Below are 17,462 nucleotides of genomic sequence, written 5' to 3'. Positions count from 1 at the left end.
CCATTGACTTTGGTTGACATTTAGGGTTTGGTCAACAACGAGGGCCTTTGAGCCAAAAGAGGGGTAAAATGGTCTTTCACCCTTCTGAGGGAGCTTAGAGAAAGTAGAGTCTATTTCTGGGAGTTATATTTATGAGAATATTACTTTATGTGTTTAGGCGGAGGCTAGATCATATTTCTACCAACTCAGTGATTCAACGAGATATCAGGGGTGAGTCTTCTCACTATACTGTACCTGGAAAGGTACCTATGTGTGACCGGAAGGTCTGTTATATTATAAGTTATATGTAATGTATGTGATTAGTTACCCGTTCTATATGTGTTATGTGTTCTATGATGGTTATGGGCCGGAAGGCATTATGTTATGGGCCGGAAGGCATTATGATGTAGACCGGAAGGTCATGGAGCTTTTGGACCGGAAAGGTCGACACAGGTAGGACCGGAAGGTTTACCGGGTTGGGACGGAAGTCCCCTGAGACACATGGACCGGAAGGTCATGGCCTGGAAGGGCGTATGTGTGTAAGTGGTATTTTGGGGAACTCACTAAGCATTTATGCTTACAATTGTTGTGTTATGTGTTTCAGATACTAGCGAGGACCGTGGGAAGGCACCAGGAAGATCTGTACACACTGACAAAAGATTTATTTTATGATCTCGGGATTTATTTTTATTGTGATGACATTTGCTAAACATGAGATTTTGAGAATATTGAATGATGGTTTATGTTGTTTGAAAAATGAAAAAAAAATTGTTTTGAAAATTCACGTTGTTACAATTTTACACACCAGAGAAAGAGTTACGTTTTGTGGATCCTGGATTTTAATGGATTTGTGTTTTGTAATTTGAATAAATGAGATTTTCATGCTATATGTTATGAAAATTATGCGATTTAAAAATGAAAATTTTGTTTGAAAAATTACGGTGTTACACTGCTGGCCCTTACTGGAAGAGTCTGAGGTCTTAGGCTTTTTAGCTTGTCCCACTGTTGTCTATGCCTGCTCAGGCTTCCGCTTTGTGCGGAAGTGTAACTCCATCTCTGGCTCACGGACCTTCTCCACCATCTCATTCAGGGTCTTGCACCTCGTGAAGCTCACAAACTCCCAGATATCATCCCTCAGCATGGAGTGATATCTCGTCCGCCTCATATCCTTATCTCTAGTATACTGTGGGATCAACAAAGATCGTTTCCGAAACTTGGCGGTGATTTCCGCCATAGTCTCGGTGGTCTGCTGGAGGTCATGAAACTCGCTCACCAGTCATTGCACCTAAATAGGTGGTGCAAACTCGTCAACAAATTGCCGAACGAACTCGGCCCACATTATCTTAGCTACACCGGCTGCTCCCACCTGATTGGTCACCTCCTCCCGCCAATCTCGGGCTTGGTCTCGTAACTTACATGAAGCAAAAATCACTTTTGCCACATTAGGTCAGGAACTCGTTCACTGGGCGTTTTCCATATCCTCCACCCAGCGTCAGCTAACAATGGGGTCCCTAACCCCGAAGAACTCTGGCGCTCCACACGCATTGAACTTCTGGAACGAGGGAGTTCGGGCCCCGACCTAGCCTGCAGCAATCTCGACCCTAAATGACCTAAGCCTCTCCTCCATGATCTCCATAAACCTTCCTTGATTGTCCCAAAGATCACTGGGGTAGCGTCAAGGATGCCCTTCATAACCTCGGCTGCAATGACCTCGCACAGCCTTTCATCAATAGGCTCAGGACCACTGCGCGATCCCGATCCAGACCCTGATCTTTATCCCCCTGTCCCAGATCGTGTTCTCACCATGCTTAACTGACATGTCACAAACGATAATAATCAGGACATCTATATTGGGGATCCTCCCATTCCAGTCCTCCTTAGAGTTGTCAGATCCAACATTGGTTCGGGTACAGTTCCCGTGCTTTCAGTAGTACGAGCCCAATACTACCTTCCACACCTACCTGTGCATTTCCCCAAGGCTCTACCTAATAACGCTAATTCATCCCATAGTAAATCATATACCATATATCACCGTATAACCTAAATCCCATGTTATCCTAAGATTTGTTCTACCCACATCAAACAGACCCATCATAATAGGTTGCCTTTATGCATGCAAATTATACACAGAAGAGGATCAAATAGACTTTCGAATAAAAGATGCTACCCTAGGACCACAACCAAACAAGGAATAGGAAATAAGGCCAAATCAGTCATTCTAAGGTTATAAGCTCCTCATCGTATATAATTTCAAAACATACACATAGCAAGTTCCATATAATCAATAAAGCTCACATATCAGTCACATGCATTGCACTCCTATTTTTTCATTTCTAAACAAAATCCATTTTATGTTATCTTTTGAAAATAATTTTACCATTCCCTTAGTTTGAGTCCTGACACACCCTAAGGTGTGCCCGAATCTCTCAAACCAAGGCTCTGATACCAACTTGTAACGACCCAAATTTTCAAAAGAGTATTTTTTTTTCATTTTTAATTAGTCAAACATATTTCCATTAACCATGAAATCCCAAAACAGATTGTTTTCAAATCCATATTCATTACAACTTTATTGAAAAACATCAAAGTGTCCCATAAAATATCGGTGAGAGAGTGCACGCCATGCCATCAATCCTTGCCCTTGCCCTTGGGATCCGACATACCTGAAACAAATCCACAAACTGTAAGCTAATGCTTAGTGAGTTCCCCAGAGCACACCACACACAGTACACATACACAAATCCTAATAGCTAATCAAGGCTACACACATATCACATAAGCCATGCATACAATAGATATGGATGTCGTGGGCTCGTCCCCAGGGTCTTAGTCTAGGATGCCATGGGCTCTCCACATGGTCTTACACCTAAGTACCATGGGCTCTCCCATGGTCTTTGATAGGAAAGACATGGTCTCTCCACATGGTCTTACATCCAGATGTCATGGGCGCTCCCATGGTCTTCCATACAAGTACCACATATATCAATAGCATACTTCCTAGCTCATACCAAATAACAATTCACATAATACAATCTCAACTAGGATACTACACATCATATAATGGACCGAACGTTGTGCCTTATGATGGGTTTCGAGCAATATATCAATCCAATGGTGTACATGCAAGCCCTAATAGCTTTGGATCTAGTTTGTCTAATGAATATGCAATTGATAATCCAAAGCCATAAACCCTAGATCTAATAAACAATAACTGAAATTAGGGTTTAGATCTTACCTTTTATTGTTATATAACAATAACAATCAATCCTTGGCTTCAGAAAGCTTAGTGTCTCAAGTGTTGCACCTCTAATGGAGTCACAAACACCACTACGCAACTTCGATGAAGAGGGAGGAGAGAGAAGGCACCAAAAACGGATGGAAACCATAAAGGAATAGTTAGCCACTTTTTTTTTGGGGGGGTGGGGGGATAGGGGGGGCTTTATATACATGTAGGCTATTAGGGTTTACAACTAGGAAACCCTAATCTGGATGCTTAAGCCCTAAACAGCCCATAGACTCCTTTAACATATCCCTTGGATGAATTCCTTATGGGCTTCCCATAGAATTCGTCCAACCTATATATTATTAGGTGATCCATAGCCCAATAGTAATTATCTTATAATTACAAATCCAATCCCCTAAATTAATTAATCACTTTTAGTCACTAAATTAATTATTAATTAGTTTTTGACTAATATTAATTAAACAATATGATTTCTCCTTTAATATATTATTCTTATAATATATTAATAAATCATAATTAAACCTTTTTCTCCTTAATTTATCCTACATATTGCTATGGTGAAGGCAACCCAAAATGACCATGCTAATAATCAGGTCAAGTACATACCAAAATAGTTATGGACTTAGACACGAATCCAACAGTCTACCATTTGGGTAAGTTTAATAACTATTCTGCACAACTTCTAAACCTGATCAACAATCGTAGCTTTCAAAATCCGTTGTCAACTCTGATCTTATCAGATACGCGTGTCCTTTAGATAAGGGATTATATATTCCTCCATTCTCAAGATATCGTATAGACACAAAACATGAATTTGATCATTCTCTCTATATTTTTTCCCGACTTCCGATTTATGACGACTGAAAACAGACTACAATTGAACACATCAACTTAGTGTTGGCTTGGCCAAGCGCTTAGGGTGTCATCACTAAATGATCAAGAGGCCCACAGATATCGCTTTTATCCTACTTTGGGTAAAAGGAATGGATAAAATTTAACTCAAATGCTTGCTTGCACCTACTAATCGAATCACACATAACAATAAGTTTTATAACACCAAGTTACTGGTGCATTTACTTATCATCAATGCGCATCTGACCAGCAAATAACAACTCACACACCTTGGTTTCAAGAATATACAATGTTATCATCTCACTAATCACCCGTGATAAATCCATGAAGAGATTCAAGTGAGTGTGGGTTTAATCCAATACTTTAATCTTATCAAAGCACTCATGAACTCTGCGGCAAACTTGTGCTATGTCTAAACACTTCAGACAATCTATAGACAAATTCATGACAGTCTTGCTTCATACCTACTTCCAACGTATGATCGACTGTGGAGGTTCGAATAACCCAGTTATTCTGGAATTCAAAACATACAAAGTGAAACATAACGATAATACTCAATCCCATATGGCACCAAACTCTTAAATATAAATAAAACATCTTTTATTTAGTCACCATATTGATTACTCACTATTCATTCTTTAATGTTTCGGAAAGTCAACTTATTACTCGAATTATAACCACAATTGTCCCATGCTCCAAGCATGCACACTTTGGTTTCCTATGGTCCATACTTTGTGAAATAGATCAATTGAAAAACTTTTTCCAATGAAACTCATTTCACAATCCCCAATCCTTATTATTAGTATAAGAATACCAAATTCTTGCCACTTTTAGAATATGTCAGATTCTAACATTTTATGCAATGATTCTTTCGTAATGTCACAGCACAAAAGTCACAAAGACCCAACTAATGAAATTACAAGGTATTCTATTGGAAATTGTTACAAGGAAATTCCATAGACGTGAAGTCTCACATTCAAAGTACATTCCTTTGAACATCCTTCTCACAAAAAAGTTTCTAATCTAGACAAATTTCTTAATATCCAACTCCAATTAATGGAAACATTTCCATATTTGCCATGTGACAACTCATTCTTAATAGAATCTTATCTATTCATAATAATGTCAATATATTCAATCCAATACTATACTTCCAACTACTCACAAGCGACAAATCCTTAGATCGTCCTTTGATAGTTGTTTAATTATTTTAGTCAAATCCACTTCTAGTCCTTTTCCCTCTTAATGCCCTAGGCATTTGGAAAATTTTAGAATGGTCAAATATTATAGCATATGCAATCGATCCTATACCCGAAGCGTATTGGACACGATGCATAATGTCTCACATCAAGAAGTGATACTTTATAAGCCTTCTGCCATAATATTTTATGTGCCCTGTTCCCACAATTCGAACTATGAAGAGGGATGTTGTAATCATAATCGAATTTTGAGAATGCAGTATGTATCCTTGACTAAAAATTATTAACATTTCTCAATCTAAGCTTTTAGATTTTGAAACGAAGTATAATATTCTCTCCCTTAATTATAGCAAAACAACTTTTCAACCCTTAAAAATTTGCAAAGTGAATCTCTGTTTTCTATAATTAATATTGCTAACTTGCAATACTTACCATAATAATCATGATCCCACTAACATGATGATTATTATCTTACCAGCATAACACTTATGCTCTTACTAGCTTTGACATGTATTCAGAAAACAATTGAACTTCAAGAAAACAATGTTTATGGAATTTCGTAAGTTCATATTTCTAATACCTAATGCTTTGATAAGCCTTTATCTAAGCTTTTTAAGCTCATACACCTTTGCCTTAGATAGCTCATATGTGTGTCTAAACAATTCAGAATTTATGTTACTAAGTCCCAAATGTTCAAACCAATTGCCAAATCTCACAATTCGGACTATGAAAAGGGATTTCGTAATCACAATCGAATTTGAGAATACAATTTTCACAATTGCTATCTACTTAAAAGCTATCTTAGTAAAAGCATTTCCTTACAATCATTTTCATGAAGGAGGGAAACCTTATGACACTTAAATTTTTAAAGTATATGCGTTCCTATCCATGTGAATTTGTCATAACAACAATCATAAGACAATGTTTATGACAAATTCACCATTGCTTCCAAGTTGTTAAGCAGCTCACCCTTACCTATCAATGTACTTTCCATTGATCTAGGTGCTTGCCTTTAAGTATTCATAGAACTCACATATACAGTTAACTCAACTGGAATGGCACAGAAAGTATGACAGGTTACAAACATCAAGTCACGTGCCAGTGATGATCAACTAGGTTTACTCTTGATTTGTTCTTGAAACTATTTAAGACTCCCACTGACTCCTTGACATATGAGGTTCTCTTGTCAATAAACATTTCATGACAAAACAACTATTCAAGTTTAACACGTCACTCAATTGGTCCTAGTTGGTCTTTGTCTTATCCAAGACATCACAACTTACCAATTTCAAATGTACAAGAATAAGGAACTTTCTTATTCTACATTTGATAAGTGTTACAAACCTACTTAAGACTTGTCACTCATGTCACAATCTTGACTCTAAGACTTGATATTGGAACGAAGTATGATTGACTTCTTGATTTAACCATTTCTACAATTCTCGATTCCTCTTCTTAGACATGCAATTTCACTAAGACTCGCTTAGAGGATCAATTGAGACATGGTTCTTAATCATTAAGACCTATCATAAAACACAATAAAAGTTACTCTCCCTTCTTCTTAGAATAGAGAAACTTTTATCTTTCTGCCTACTAGATTCTTCTTATTCGTTCTGCTATTGACTGAAACTCTTTCAATCAACTCATAATTATACTTAATCTTATAAGTATAACCATATTTGCTAAACTTTAGTAAATCATGAAGAATATCTTTATTACTATTGTGGTGGACTTGATCAATGCACAACCTAGTGTACTCGATCTCTTAGTCCTTCACTTGACACTTTGTCAAAGAATTAGTCTTATTTTCAAATATGAAATTTCTCATTCATAACACAATGCATGTTGGATGATTCCAAGTTTCTATCTAATTGAAACTTGGGTCATGAGAAACTCTCCTTATTTGGTAAATTCTCAACATTTCCACAAATAACACATTTAAGAATCAAATCCATTATTGCTAATAGAAGAAACATTCAAACATCAATTTTCATACATGCCATTGCAAGGATAAATAAATAAGACAAAAAACAAAATTTATTTTATTGCGGAAAAACTTTGTCTTTACAATGCAATTCAACAGAAAAACTATGCTATTACATATTTCTTAGAAATCTACTCTAACTCTAAAGTAGCAGCTCAAAAATCCGATCTTTGAGTCCATCAGATCGAAATCCATTTCTTTGTGATCAGATTCAGCACGCTTCTTCCTTAAGTTTCCTTTCTTTTCATCGATCCTGAAAAACATCAAAATGTAATCTTATTACATCATGTATTAAGAATCTAAAAATAGCAACTTATAGAGTTAGTTAATTGGTTTTACCTGAAGTAGCACCATACGTCTTGAGTCTCTCATCTCTTAGATCTCTCATGTAAATAGGGCAGCTTCGTCTCCAATGCCCCTTCTCTTGGCAATAGAAACAAATGGACTCTTTTGGAATAGCACAAGGAACTATCTCAAAATTTACCTTTTCTGGATTTCCAATGTCACAATTTTGAATGTGCATTGAAGTTTGGGAGGTTGATTCACAAGAAAATTTTGCTTGATCTGTACGCCAAATCATTGCTGATTCAGTTGCTATCAGCAAATAGGTCAAATCAATGAGGGTCACGTCGTGAACCATCGTATAATACTCTCTTACGAACTCACTATACGAATCAGGAAGTGACTGAAGAACCCAGTCAACAACCAACATCTCTAAGATATCGACACCCAGCAGCCTTAACCTATCAATGCATGACTTCATCTCTAAGACATGTGCACACATAGGTTTCCCATCTTCGTGCTTAGTTGCCAATAGGGATTGAGTGAGCTTGAACTTTTCAAGCCTTTGAACTTGTGGGTTAGGGAAAAAATTGTAGGAGGTGGAGGAAGTGAAGCATGACTCTCATTTCCCTAATCGTATCTTGGAACCCCATCTTCATTTGGAAAGCATGTTCCAATGGATTTAGGAAGACCATTGTCAGATTCAGACATCTACAAAACGGGAGAAAATTCAAGTTAGTTGATAAGAATCTTTGATGTAACACCCAAATGAAACATCAAGGCTAGGATCCAACACAATACTCTACAACCTATAAGAAGGATGCCGTAATCTAGTTGCTGAATATTTGAAGGTAGGTAAATGACGATTTACCAATTTCCACCATGAAAAATGAAAAAGAAATTTAAGTTTTAAATGAATTGAAATTCCTAGATCTTTTGAGATTCATTGAACTTTTCAATGGCGTGTTTAATCTTGATTATGCCCTTCAAGTTTGCGACTGGAATGCCGAGGATCACAAACAAGGTGTGAATAAACATACAAATCACATGGTGCACCTAATGCTACTATCACCTAATCAATGTGCCGGTTAACCACACATGCTCTATTGATCTATGATAAACATCGAGCTACCCTTCACTACCAATGTCAACCCCAAACTTAGTGTGTCGGTTAACCACACATGCTCCACTAACGTTTGACAAGGGTATGAACTGTAATTCCATGGATTAGCATACAATTTCACATTTTGCCTAATGTAACTAGAATTTGGGAATTTGTAAAAGTATGTAGTTACTTTGTACTTCATTATAATTATAATGGAAGGTTTTTTCCTATGCTACCTGTTCGGCTAAGGACCCTCCACTAGTCAAGAGTGCGGTGGGTAAGAGTGGAGACCCATTCAATCGCCATTTTATAGGCAACTTCCTTAAACACCCCTTATAGACAAGCTTCGTGAATGAGGCCTACTAACGGTAAGACTGACTCTTTACTAATATATATATAATATTAGACTTTTAATGTTACATATATATAGAATAGGGTGTATTTTACACTTTTAAATACTTGGTGGTTCAATTTAATAAATTATACTTTTAATTTAATCAAATGTAAACCAAAACTTTATGGAATTATTAAATATCTTTTAATTATACACTTTAATCAATTAATAAAACCATAAGGGTGTAATTTGAACTTTTCAAAAATTACGAGGGTTTTAGAATTTAACATTTCAAAATTAAACTTTTAATTAACTTTTAAATTCCAAAACATGAGGGCAAGTTTTGAAACGTTTCAAAACATTAGAGTTTAGAATTTAAATATTTCAAAATTAAACTTTTAATCAAAAATTTAAATTCCAAAACTTGAGGGCAAGTTTTCAAATCTTTCGAAACATTAGGGTTTAACTATTTAAATTTAAAAAACAAAACTTTTAAGTTCAAATTTTAACTATAAAACCTAAAGGGGAAAATTGAAACTTTTTCACATGACAATTCAAATCTAAATTACAAATAATCAATCTTTACCTAATAAAACAAAAGATTATCTAAATTTTGGCAATTATCTTCTATTTTGGCAAGGATAATCACCCTATATACATAAAATTCGGATTTTATTGATAAAAATTGTTTTGGTAATTATCCCACAACAAAATAGGCAAGAAAATCGCAAAACCAGGCTACCAGATCCATGGACTCGCTGAGTTCATCCACTGACTCGCCGAGTCAGCGATACAGAGGGGAAAAAACTTCATTTTTCGTGCAAAAAACAATCAATCAAGCATCAAATTCACTAACAAACAACCCTAGGCTCTGATACCACTGATGGGTATCGAGCAATACATCAATTCTATGGTGTACATGCAAACCCTATTGGCTTTGGATCTAGTTTGTCTAATGAACATGAAATTGATAATCCAAATCCATAAACCCTACATCTAATAAACAATAACTGAAATTAGAGTTTAGATCTTACCTTTGATTATTATATAGCAATAATAATCAAACCTTGGCTTCGGAAAGCTTGGTGCCTCAAGTGTTGCACCTCTAATGGAGTCACAAACACCACTATGCAACTTGGATGAAGAGGGAGGAGAGAGGAGGCACCAAAAACGGTTGGAAACCCTAAAAGAATAGTTAGCCACGTTTTTGGGGCATAGGGGGCCTTTATATACATGTAGGCTATTAGGGTTTACAACTAGGAAACCCTAATCTGGCTGCTTAAGCCCTAAGCAGCCCATGGACTCCTTTAACATATCCCTTGGATGAATTCCTTATGGGCTACCCATAGAATTCGTCCAACCAATATATTATTAGGTGATCCATAGCCCAATAGTAATTATCTTATAATTACAACTATAGTCCCTAAGTTTAATTAATCTCTTTTAGTCACTAAATTAATTCATAATTAATTCTTGACTAATATTAATTAAACAATATGATTTCTCCTTTAATATATTATTCTTATAATATATTAATAAATCATAGTTAAACCTTTCTCTCCTTAATTCATCCTACATGTTGCTATGGTGAAGGCAACCCAAAAGGACCATGCTCATAAACGGGTCAACTACATACCAAAATAGTTATGGAATTAGACACTAATCCAACACCTTAGACCCATTGGTATGGTGAGGAGACTCACCTCAGTTTGCTGAATACAAAATCTGATCTCCTAACCGCCCGCAACCTCCGGAGCTGAATAATAAGAACATAATCAATATTATGACTTTAGATTAACAAAGAGGACAACCCAATGTCCAAAGCCTCACTCAAGACCCAAACACCCTATCCTTGCTAATGGGCCCCAAAGTCCAGGTCCAATAACCTTATTGGGCCTTTTGGCCCAAAGGCCCAACCATTGTATCCATGGCCGATATCAGATGAAAAGCCCTTAACTCACAGAATCATATCAAGCCCAAAAACCAAATGAAGACCAAAGGCCTAAAGGCCCAAAAAAAATCCGGCCCAATCTGTAGTGCGTACGCTCGGAATACCATTCTGGTACGCGCAGCGTACCGGGGTCTTAAGGATTGCGTGCAGCGTACATTGAGTACGCCCAACGTTCTTCCAGATTGAGAACTTTTGTATCTCCCGATCTAAAAGATCCTAATTAGTGATCAATTGAAATACAAGATCAAGCAGTGTATAGAATAAGTAGAAGAAGAATTAATCCAAGCATGCACACATCTACATTACGTAAAGGTCAAGTACACCTTGGGAAACACACACACATACATCATTATTAAACTGACACAGACCTAGACTATTTATACCACACACAACAGCACACAAGTGTATAGTTGCACACACATGTACGGCCGTACATGCGATGTACGACCGTACACACGTGTGCGGCCGCACATACCTATCAACACACTACAACCACCAAAATAGACTCTAACATCCTACCAAGACCTATACATGAGAATGCCTAGCCCAAACCACTAAATTATAGCTTATCAATCTCCCCCTTGGTTTGCGGCTAGCATAAACTTGGTCTTTACTCTTCTGGATTCTCGAACAGCTTCAAGTCAGATTTTCCCATGGATCCCATCCAAAGCTTTCCATTGATGATTGTGGCGACCATTCCAGTGAAGTCCTTGGTAGCGGCCTCCATGACTTCTTTTCTGAAAATGATTTGGTGACGAGCCAAGGTACGAATGTCTCTTTCTCTGAATCTGAGAAGATCTTTTGCACTGATAAGCCTTAGCACTTTTTCGCTATTCTTGAGCTTGATGGCAGCAGTAGCAGTTTCACCATCATATGCCCAAAATTCCAGGTCGTCAAGAAATCCTTCATAGAAGTGTTGAGGGATAGGAATTTCTTTCAGTTGTTTTGTTGCTGACCGTAATATGATCTTCATTGGCTCACCAGATTCAGGATCAATAACATCCGCATCTTTTATGTACAGGGCTTTTGCAGTTTTCATCTTTGAGAAGTTTTCATTGACCAGCCTGTCTAGAAATTGTTTGAAGTTGGTAGCACTGGGATCCTATAAAGGATTGTGAAATGGGGCCCTTGAAAGTTCGGCTAGATCAACTTTCGTCCATGAGTTGAAGTCATGGATGCTCTAGTAGTATTTAGGAATTCTAGAGTTTCTCTTTACAACCCACATGTTCACCTGATGATCAAAGGCCCACATTTTGATCCGTGAGCGATCACCATACTCGTCACCAAACTTTCTCTTTTTAAGATCCGTCACTGTCAATATAGGATCTTTTGCTTTGTGATTTTCGTTCGAATTCTTCATAAAAAGTAATCCTTCACTTTTATTGGCAGTGACGATCCTTTTTCCATTTTTTATCATGATCCGAGATCTGGCATTATCATGCTCTTTTTCAAATCGATCAATGATTCTTGTTCTAGGAGGAGGTCGGTCAAAAGAAGCTTGATTTTCGGAAGGCTGGTCGGAAGCAGTGGGAGGGTCTTTTATACCATGAAGCTGCTGAAACAAAGATTTAAGCTTATCCCCAAAAGCATCAAATAACTTGTTCTTCAAATCGAAGTAAAAGGAAGTTATTGATCCAAGATTGGATTGCAGATCAGTAATCTGTTTTGTCGTTGTAGCATAATCTGCTTGAAGCTCAGCAATAAGGTGATCGTGTTGTTCAAGCATGATGTCCTTTTCAATGTTCTGTTGTTTCAGAATACCAATTTCTTCTTGAAGTTTGGACACTAAAGTTTGTCATCCCCTGAGTGGCCTTCCTCGAAAGATATTCCCTTTCCACGGGAGGAAGGTTTTGGACTAAATTGAGACAATTGCTTAGCTAGTCTGATTGAAGCCTCATCTAGAAAAGGTCTTGTAGGGGAGTATTCTGGAACAACAGACGGTCTGCCTGTCTCAAGCACGGTACTTGGACCTTCTTTATATGGTATAGTAACATTTGTGGTGTTGACTGCATCTGAAACTGGTGGTGTTTGTCTTCGAATAGACACTCCCTGCCTCGAATTTTGATGCCTTCTTTCTACAGGGGGCAAAGAGGTTTGTGCCTATGTCTGGTTACTAGAAAATGGAATTGATGTAGGAATAGTAGAATCAAGGGGAGGAATCCCTGAAGCTGCACCTTTCTGGCTTGAAGTTTCTTCCATTGAGGTAGATGAAGGAGGCATAGTTTCAAGAGTCTCCTTTGCAGTCCTAGTCTAAGTTGTAGTTTAAACAACTTCATCAACTTTATCAAAGAACCTGTCGGAGAGATCCAGACCTGTGTCAAATTCACCTTCTTCTTCAAATTCGAAGATAAGGGGAAGGGCTACATTGTCGAGGCATGAGAAATCCATATCATGGAGAGATTCGTCATTTCCATCATGTTCTCTTTTATCTCCCTCTTGATCAAAATTACTCTCATCTTCCACATTATCTAGCTGTTCATGCTCCTCTACAACCCTTGCCATAGGAGAGATAAGACCTTCCTCGGTTTCATGTTCAGAAATAGAGATAACTACATCGTCGGTCTCCGTAGGACAGGAAGATTCATTGGGCTCAGATTAATCACTCTGCTCAGCAAATAGAACAAATCTGATCAATGGATGCTTTCCTTCAAAGTTAAGCTTTCCTTATCGGTTTTTTTTCATTAATCCAAAAGCACTTGAGCCAACTGACTTGATGTCCAACATCTCTCCTCTTCTTTCAATCTCAGGATGCATGACATTTAGGATCAGCTGAATAAATCTTGGATACATAAGAAACTTGTCCCTCTTGTTTCCTTCAACATTCCAAATCATCTCATGCAAGATAAATTTTGAAAAGTTGAAGTCTACTCCAGAGGCCAAGGCAGCAATAGCACCGATGTTGACCAAGGATATCTCATTTGCACTTGATCTTCGTCCTGAGATGCTGCTCATAAATGCATGGGCCAAATATTTCCAACATGGTGGCAACAACTTCTTGTGAGTGGGTGGAAAGGTTCCTTCATAACCCATTTGATCTCGAACTCCTTGTATCTGGTCAATATCAATTTCCTTTGGAAATTTACACTTGCCAATAATCTGCAGAGCTTCTCGAATAATATCTTCAAGAAAAACACTTTCTTTCCTTGTATAGAAGCTTCAAGATACTTTGCTCCTTGGTCATCCTTCTTTGCAGCCGCGTTGTTCCAGAAGTCTTTAATCAATCGCTGGTAGATGACTGGGCTTATGGTGAAAGCAGTCATCAAGCAGCATCTTCATAATCCATTGACTATAAATTGAAATTCTGAGTGAGCCACTGGAGGATCATCAAGGAAAATGGCCAATTTGTGAACATTTGCAAATTCAAGTCCTGACATGATGAACAAACAACAAAAAAATTTCAATGATCATCTAGTATATCCCATTAATAGGCAATATTAAACATTTATAGGCTTAATCTCAAAGTTTAAAGGGCAAAATGGAGTGTACGGTTGCACACGCGTGATTGACCGCACACTTCGTGTACGGTCCCACACTCCGTGTGTGGTCGTACACTAATACCAATTGTAAGTCCCGATCTAAGAGATCCTAATCAGTGATCAATGGAAATACAAGATCAGGCAGTGTATAGAATGAGTAGAAGAAGAATTAATCCAAGCATGCACACATATGCATTACGTAAATGTCAGGTACACCTTGGGAAACACAGACACATACATCTAAAGACCTAAACACACACCTTTAAAGTCTCAACTGTACACCCAAAAATACTATATTTTTTAATGAATTTTGATTCCAAACTCAAAAGCCACAACTATCTTAAACCGCAGACTCTTATGATTCTTCAAATTGACACTAAATTAGCTGTGATACTAATTGTAAGTCCCGGTCAAAGAGATCCTAATCAGTGATCAATTGAAATACAAGATCAAGAAGTGTATAGAATGAGTAGAAGAAGAATTAATCCGAGCATACACACATCTATATTACGTAAATGTCAGGTGCACCTTGGGAAACACACACACATACGTCACTATTCAATTGATACAGACCCAGAGTATTTATACCACACACAACAAGACACACGTGTACAGTCGCATACACGTGTACAGTCGTACATGTGGTGTATGGTCGTACACACATGTGCGGCCACACACACCTATCAGCACACTACAACCACCAATATACACTCTAACATCCTACCAAGACCTATACATGAGAATGCCTAGCCCAAACCATTAAAGTATAGCTTATCAACTTTATCCATTAGGTGCTTAATACTCGATTCCTTTACGTCTAAAAGCCAGATCTGAGTTGATTAATACGTCCTAAGGCATAAAGTTTCCAACTTTATGCCTTTGCATGCACCACATACACCCAAAACCTTCATTAAGACCTTTCCAAGGTCCTTAACCCATGCATGAGACCAATACTTCCACCAAGACTCCATTTTTATACTTCAAAACAACCAAGGGACCTTAGATCTGCCATTCTCCTCTCATGGAGTTTCTTAACTCACTAAAAGAGGTTTAAAGTCCAATAAAGGGACCAAACTAGAAAACCCTAGCTAGATCTAAAGATTTAAATGGAAAGGTGAAACCTTTATACCACCAGAAGTCTTGCAAGATGACTATTAGGCAGGATCTTGAAGCACCAAATCATTCCAAGCTTGTATGACCACTTCTTCTTCTCGAAAGAACTTCCAAAATGTCCACCAAACCCTATCTTTCAGCTCAAAACTCTCACACACCCACTCACATCTGAAAGTATATGAAAAGAGGCTCAACAGGCTGATAGGGTTTGGTCCAAGAGACTTAAGAATGAATAAATAGGGGGACAAGTCTGAAATTTAGTGTTTTGACCCTTTGATGCGTACACCCTCTGTACCCTCTCATATGCACATCGTACGTGAGACTCCTTCGCAATCACTCAGGCAGGGTACGCTAAGCATACCCATAGGTACGCCCAGTGTACTCAAGGGACTAAACATGCAAAATTATGAATTCTTGAGGGTTTCAAGGCATACCAGTTTTAGGGCGTTACAGGATGAATTTTGGAGAGAGAGGTTGAATTTATTATTTGGAATAATAAATTGATTTATTAATGTATTATGAAAACAATATATTAATTAGTAATTATGTTACTTAATTAGTATTTAATCAGAAATTATTTTGGAATTAATTTTGGGATTAAAGGAGCATTGGTTGTTTTGCAAATCATTGATAGTTATGAAACTGGGCTACTGGACTCCTTACAATGGAGTGGAAGAAAATCATAGGAGGCCTATGATATTTTCATCCAAGGCTCCTTAATGAAGGTCCATGGGTTGCTTAAGCCTGAAGCAGGATATTAGGGTTTCCTCCAGAAAACCCTAGCAGCCCACAACTATATCAAAACCCCATGCCTTGTGATTTTCGAAAATGTTGGTATTAGGTAAACCCTAGCCGAAATTTGTAGGGAATTTCTCCTCTCTCCTCTCATCCTCTTGCTAGTGGTATTTGTGAACCATTAAAGATGCAACATTTGAGGCACTAAGCTTTCAGCAGTCAAAGATCTTCAAAGTTTCTTGTTATTGCTACATAACAAGTGAGGTAAACTTCTAAACCCTAATATATGTAAATTTCAAAGTTATATATGCTAGATCTAGGGTTATTGCTTTAGTATTCAATTTTATGTTCAACTACTGAAAAACTTAGATGCAAAGCAATTAGGATTGCATGATCACATAGGTTGTTGTTATGCTCAAAACCCATCAACACCAACCTACAACGCCACCGACGCTTCATAACCTTCATCATGTGTGAAAAACTTCTGGTAGATTCAAAGGCTGAGGACGGATACATGCATGACAACATCTCCATCATGATTGCAAATGTGAAAAAGAGGATTGTAACTTACAAAAACATCATGAAAGACATCCCTGACGACTACGCATAGGTGTCTCGTCTTCACATAGTGAACTTGTCTCTTTTGCCTAACTAAGTGCATGCAGATCTCTATAATATTTTTCTAATATTTTGCTTATATCCCTAAAGGTGATGATGTTTATCCATCTACTTTCTATGTAATCAATCCTAACCATAAGCAAGTTCATATCATCTATTTTCTTTGTGCATAACATTTTATTATTAAAATAAGTGTTTATAATGTGCTATAACGTATATTACATACAAAGACATAGTAAAACTAAACCCACACACATAACAAATAGTAGCTAACCCCTGCATCATGGGGGACTTATACCTAGTTTATATTAATTTAAGACGAATTACAAAAATGGTCAATGTGGTTTACCAAATGTCACGAATTTTGTCCCTTTATACTTGAAAAGACAAAAATGCACTTACGAATCTAGTCCATAGTCCATAATGGTTGAATACTAAAAGAGTTCGTAAAAAGGGCCATCTATGCAGGTTTTTCAAACCAAAAGGACAATTTGCATAAAAAATTAGAAGAGATTGACTTTGTGACTTTTGGCAAACCATAGAGACCATTTTTGTAAGTTTTTCTTAAAACAATTGCTCTCCCTTTCTTT

This window comes from Lactuca saligna, chromosome 1 (assembly GCF_052625555.1).
Source record: "Lactuca saligna cultivar CGN05327 chromosome 1, ASM5262555v1, whole genome shotgun sequence".
Classification (NCBI taxonomy): domain Eukaryota; kingdom Viridiplantae; phylum Streptophyta; class Magnoliopsida; order Asterales; family Asteraceae; genus Lactuca; species Lactuca saligna.
The sequence above is the reverse complement of the archived record's forward strand: the minus strand, read 5'-3'. Positions refer to the sequence as shown.